This window comes from Hippocampus comes, unplaced genomic scaffold (genome assembly GCF_001891065.2).
Source record: "Hippocampus comes isolate QL1 unplaced genomic scaffold, H_comes_QL1_v1.1 scaffold41, whole genome shotgun sequence".
Lineage (NCBI taxonomy): Eukaryota > Metazoa > Chordata > Actinopteri > Syngnathiformes > Syngnathidae > Hippocampus > Hippocampus comes.
The window spans coordinates 3,383,697-3,390,617 of NW_017805153.1; the positions used below are offsets into that span (position 1 = coordinate 3,383,697).

Below are 6,921 nucleotides of genomic sequence, written 5' to 3' on the forward strand. Positions count from 1 at the left end.
ATATATATTTCACTTCTTCTGCTCCATTTAACCGGTATTTCAGAACATCAAAAATATTTGATATGCCTTTACCCTAAAGATGGTGATTGTCACATCCAGTAAATAACATACAGTTATTCACTGACAATGTCGCTTGAAGTCGACAGTCTCTCTCTTCCCTGGGCCCAAGCTCATCTCAGTTCTCAGTTGAACTGTTGCAGTGATCTGTGGTCTGACGAGACCACATTTGAAATTGTTTTTGGAAATTGTAGATGTTTTGTCCTCAGGGCAGAGAGGAAAAGAACCATCCGAACTGTTTTAGATGCCAAAGTTCAAAGGCAGCATTTGAGATGGTATGTGGCTGTATTAGCGCCAGTGGCATCGATAACATCTGTGAAGACACTATTCATGCTGAAAGGTACATAAAGGTTTTGGAGAAACATATGCTTCCGTCCTAGGGTTTTGTTTTTTTTTTTTTTTCATGGATGCCGCTGCTTACTTCAGTAAGACAATGCCAAACCACATTCTACAAATGCTACAACAGTGTGGCAAACTACTAGACTTGCTTGCCTGCAGTCCAAACCTGTCTCCCATTGAAAATATGCAGCGCTTTATGTAGTGCAAAATACGACAATGGAGATCCCAGGCAGTTGAACAGCTGAAGTGTATATCAAGCAAGAATGGGAAATAATTCCACCGACAAAGCTTCAACAATTAGTGTCCTCAGTTCCCAAACGTTTATTGAATGTTGTTCAAAGACAAGGTGATGTAACACAGTGGTAAACATGACCCTATTTCATCTTTTTTGGAATGTGTTACAGCCATAAAATTCTAAATTAATGATTATTTGCAAAAAACAATAAAGTTTATCAGTTTGAACATTAAATATCTTGTCTTTGTAGTGTATTCAATTAAATATAAGATGATTTGCAAATCATAGTGTTCTGTTTTTAATTCATGTTTAACACAAGGTCGCAACTTGATTAGATTGGGTTTGTAGAAGAGCAGTATGTGTGGGACATGAAGAAAAGAATGACAATTTTCAGAGACTTATCATTACTGCTGTGTGTGCACATGCTTGGCCATTTACAAAATAATAAGACCTCAGTCCCTCCTTTGATGTCACTTGTCTTTTGTCTGCATTGTTTTAAAGATTTTACAAGCTTGGTCCGTGACTCGAATGCCTGTGGCTCGGTGTACCCTGCGTACTCCATGTACAATAATGCTCTTTTGCTTGTCTGCACCCTTTTGACCTGATTTTGTAGAAAGCCATTGTGATATGTGCCTGCTGTCCCTTATCCTTAGATTAGTAGGGATTTGTTCCATAAGAGTGGGAGAGAGTGAGTCTACGACGAGCTGCAATGGGACGAAAAGAAAAAAAAAAGATCCTTTTACAATCTGTGAAACAAAGTTAACAGAGGGCCTTTGAGACTTTTGAGTTTTAAAAACAAGCAACCGACATATTCTTTTAAAATCAATCTCGAGTCACCATTTTCTCTCTTTTCCATCAGTCTGTGATTAATTGTATGCAGTTAGATGCTTGTGGAGGCTCTCAGTCGTACAGGAAAGGTCCATCGTAGAAAGGGGTCTGTCAGTCGTCATCTGTACCTGTGGGTAAAAAACAAAAAACAAAAAAGAACGTTTCGCTTCTCTCACAGAAGCTTCGTCAGCGGTAGACAACCCTGAAGTCTCCGTGAAGACTCCGGGAAATTGCTCTGCGCTAAAAAGCTGAGCGTGGCCTATTTGAGGACTGGGTGGGGATGGTTAGTCACGCCCCTATGGTGAAGAGGCCCATTGATTTCTAAATTCCCTATCGTTGGGTTTTGATTAGGCCTTTTGTTTGGGCTAGGGCTGAATAGCTACTTTCAGTTAGCCTGATCAGCATGTCTATGTCCCTTGGTGGTCAACAAGTTATTGTAAATAGGAGACAGGTTAAATCTGATACCTCCTTTTCACCCTCTCTGAACCGTGAAGGAATCTTAAAAAGAAAAAATTGCATTGAAAATGGAATGTTAAATTAATGAAAAATATCTATATCCGATAAGATATGCCGTCTAATATTAAGATTAAATTACTCAGAACAAGCTCAAATAGGGGTTTACACAAAGGTTTGCATGAAAACCCAGCAGAAGAGGAAGAATTTTTTTCTTATTTGAAGAGGAAGACAAGTTACACAGAAATTGGAGTATAACACACAAACTAAAGTTGCCTCATGTGGAAGGGCGTGATTTGCTCTCTGTCAGCTCAGTCATACCTGTTTATGTAAGAACACTGATTGCGAATCCAAAAGCAAATAATGACACCAAATCCGTTTTTGCAGTATTTCCACAAAACCAAAAACCTCTGCTCGGCAACAATATAAAAGATAAAATCAGAGGACGACTTGCTAGCAAAATGTCTGACGAAAAGTAACCACGAATGGAACTAGTGAGGGACAAGCATCAAAGTAGCAAAATACATTGACGACAAGCAAAGAACAACAACAGCATCCTCCCTCCATCTCTATTGCATTTACTTACCGTGCTGATGACAATTGCCTGCAGATGTAACACAGGAGACTCCGCCCACCAACACTCTCCATGGAAATTGCAAAGGGAGAAAAAAAAAAATCCAGAGCGGTAACAAAACAAAATGGTGACAGTTTGCCTTTGTTATGTTGTACATAAAAATCTTGGACAGTTTGCATGAAAACAAGCTGTATGTCTGTGCTTTTTTTTTTTTTTTGCCAGTGGCCATTGCCGCATTTCTCCACTCACCTGTGTCAGCAGTATTGCCTCACATTTGCTGTGTGGTCCAGTGCGCCAACTTCTGCCTCTCTTCCTCTTTGGTCTTTCAGTCTGTCTGTTGCCTCCCCCTCTGGGAAAGATTAGAGCCACTTGCATCCAGTCACTCAGGAGCACAACAAACCCAAGGCAACTTCAAAGCTTCAAGTTAAATTCTGCACCCTTAGTGGAGAACAAGCACCACTGCCACCAAAGCTGCTGTTTCGTGGGTCTTATGTGAAAGGAATGATGAACTCTGCTTGCCCGTTTCACTGGGCCAGTCTATCTCAACGTCACCCGAATCGGCACATTTTCCATCGCTCCCTGTTGTGATCCTTCAGCTTGCTTTTGTTAGAGAAGCAACGGAAAAGTGATTTGTTTTCGAAGCACCTTCAATTATATTTATTTTGTTCGTACAGACTGAAACCAAGCGTATGGCATATGCAGATAGCACACTTTTAAATGTTGACGTTACGGGTTCTATTTTCATGGAGCACGACATACTTTCTCAATCTTGATCTGTGAAGTGGTGACTTGGAGACCACCTTCCGCCGGGATCGTTCGTGACTGCAAGTGGATGAACCCCTGTGTCAACTACAGCGCAATGCTGAAATCATGACAGGTTTATGGATTGCTTTGTCGGCATTTCAACCCATTAAACTAGATGTTCAAATGATAGACACTGCTCATATTTTTAAAAAGTAAAATGGAAAAAAAAAAATAATTCCACCAAAAATATTACAAAGCTATTTTAAAGCGCGAATGGCGTCTTTTTGTATTCCTTTTAGCGTGTTTCCATGTGGATGCCGGTAAAGCGTTGAGCAGTTCATCAACAAGCTCTAACAATGCCCATTTATTCACGTCTTTGTTTGCAAACCCCACAATGATCGATTACCATTGTATTTGTGTGAGCGCGCGCATCTGCGTGCACTGCTACATTTAGCGTTATTGACTGGGTGTTATTTTAGCCACGCTACATCACTCAGGCATTTCTTCTCATTTGTCACCGAGGTCTGTGACACGTATGCATCAATGGCGTGGTGTGCTTGTGTGGTCGGCGTTGGCTAAGGACACTCAATATAATATCGATCTCTGCACCCAACTGCATGCCAATCACTCAGCAGGCCACATCATCAGTGCGGCCAAATGATTTATAGACCACATGTGACAAATCCTTTGGAAGAGAAGTCCATGAAAGTGGAATGCTCAAAAGCCGTCACTTCTTTCTGGCAAGTTTAAGCTCTGCACAGGACAATCATCTGTTTTGGACTCTTAACACGAAATCACATGATCGTGTACATTGTTGGTTTCTCAATGGTCACCAGACTGAATGTGTTGGCTACCTGGCAGGCTCTAACTGAAGGTATTTCTACTCTTAACGTGTGCCTTGGTAATATCGTTGATATCTTGATTACTTAATCTGTCAGCATGTTTGGTGATTAATTGTGTATTCCCCAAATACCGTCTGGAACTTTCTGTAATGTTGTTGCAATGTAGATATTCATTTACACAGAGAGTATATGTGGTGTCGTGAATGGTGTGGCAGTACACTCGCCCGACTTGTGTGCAGGCAACATGAGGTCAGTTCCGACTCAGTGACAGTGTGGATGTGAGTGGAAATGGTGGTTCGTCTCCATCTGTGCCCTGCAACTGACTGGTGACCAGATCAGGATGGAGTCCGCCTTTCACTCAAAGTCAGTTGGGATAGGCTCCAGCACCCCGTGACCCTGAATAGGACAAGCACTGTCGAGGATGGATGGATGGATGGATGGAGAACATGGAATCTTTTTTTCTCCAACAAAAATGTGATCATATCTCATTGTTGTAATTTGAACGGTGGAAAATAAGGTCAGCTCTTTTTAGGTGGCATCGCTCATGAAATTCCTAATGAAAATGATTGTCCTCGATGTGAATGGGGCATGTCAGAACTATTCAACCACCTGCATTTAGTATAAGTTAGCCTGACCTTTACAATATCATTAACAGTTCTGCTCTGGCTGATACAAGCTTATAATGTCATTTTCCACGGTACATGCACTCTGTGGCTAATTTGTATGGATTTGACAAATGAGAAGATTTAACGTGGCTTGTGGGTCATGCATGCATAGTGGTCGCATATAAAAATGGGTGATTTGGTTGGTTCCAAATGAGGTTGATCAAATCTCAAAATAGAATGAGACAAATTGAGAGAGAGAGGTTTTGCCTGATGCAAATTCACTCAAGGCAGAATCGACCTTGAGTGCATGCGCAACAACGTGGTGGTTTAGAATGAGTGAATTACATCAAATGAGTGGAATAGTTTGTATCCAACGTTATTGTTTTCTTCGATCTGAATCAGGCTTGACTAAAAATCTGATTTAAATCAGCCAACGTCACTACAGTCCAAGATGGACAGATTGCAAGCTACACAAGCATACATGCAAGCACGCACATTGCTGCAACTATTGTATATTTTTAGCATTGTGTTTTCCATTGATCGCCCCATGGGTGAATCGAACAATCGAATAAAAATTGATGGTGCTTTATGAAACAAAACATGTGCATGTATTATTTTTTTCACCTTGGGGTCCATGCTGACATTGTAGCTCTCACAACTCCAAAAATAGTGAAATTGTTTTTTATTTAGCTTTGCGAGTGGCACAAGTAGATGTGTCGCAAGCTCAGAGTCACAGATTCTATCTTTCATATTTAAAGTGAACATTCAACGTACACTGTTAGTTTTCCCTTCTGAGCCCCAGATGAACCGGGCATCCTCTGGTGTTCTGAGACTGAATTCTCTCAGGGTAAAGGTGTCCAGAAGAATCAGAACAAAAATGACAAATCCACCTGAGTTCTCAACCTTGCGGTGCACTGTGAGCCCCAATTGCCTGCAGAGTGAATGCAGAATCCATCTTTCGTCCACACACTTGCTTGCGGGGTCTGAGCAACGAACTTCGTTCAGACCCTGTGATCCAAACCAACACGGAAGAGAATTCTACAGATATATGGCTGTCTGAGTCTCCATGCTGTCTCTGTGAGTCATATTCACATATGCATGAGCCTGCCAGCTTTGACTAACGCAAGCATTCATACACAGATTTAGTCGGCATTTCCTCGCCTGTGTCCTGATGAGAGTTGGTGTGTTGTTATCTTCTATCAGCCTCCATTGTGGATGCCCAGACATGGCTGGCCGAGTGACAGTGATAGCTAGTGAAAAGTAAACCTCAGACCCAGCCTCCGCAACATTGTCTCGTGTCAGAGTGGATAATGGACTGCAATGCTTCATGGGTAAAAGCCTGGGTTCTGGGTTTTATATTTATCCCGAAGCACGTTCTCAAAATTGAGTAATTTCATGGCTCATTCCTGGGCTTAGCGGCAGGTATTGAAGAGTGGAGGCATCACAGATAACCCCGTGCTTCACCTCCAACATATTAGAGCACAAACAAATGCCATTCATTTGCAGATGTACCATCGCCTTTTTGGGAATTGACGGAATTTCTCTGCTTGTACTATACTTTTTGAATCAGCTCTATCTGCAGGCATGAAATCACCTTGTGATGAAGTTTCACACACTTTCAAGTCACAGTGGAATGACAGTGATTTCGACTAAGACTCAGGCAATGGAGAGAAATGTGACGTTTGAGTTGAATAGAAAGGTGTTGGGGATGAAGACGTTGGTAATATGCAGCTAAAATACACCTCTGCACTCTTCTACCGAGGCCTGCAAAACATTGCATTGTCCAATTCTATCCTTTAAGCTGATACCAAGGTTATGCAGAAATCCAACAAAAACTGTACAGACCAAGGTAAATAATCTCTTTTGGAGTCAAATGAGTAATGTTAATCGAAGGTGGGACTTGGCTCGGAACGACCTTCGACAATGATGTGCCAAACTGCTTAATTACCTTTTGTGAAGAAACACCCTTGAGACTTCGCTTCTACTCTGCATAGTAGATTTGCTTTGCTGCCATGAAGAGTTGATATGAGGTTACACTTCAGTGGGCGGAGGTGCTATGACCTCTCTACCGTCTGTCTGTACACACACACACACACACACACACACACACACACACGCACGCACACACGCACACACACACACACTCACACACACACACACACACACAACAGACGCACAAAACGTCGGGAGAGGTTCAAGACTCCGATCAACCGGCGGTCAATAGAACCGACGCTTCCAAGCGGC

The 6,921-nt window shown here is 42.0% G+C and overlaps 1 protein-coding gene across 1 annotated transcript in view; it reads left to right on the top strand.

Moving 5' to 3' along the window:
* Positions 1–6,921, top strand: part of samd10b (sterile alpha motif domain containing 10b) — a 51,268-nt gene that overhangs the window by 14,279 nt on the left and 30,068 nt on the right. The gene's annotated exons all lie outside the window — the stretch shown is intronic.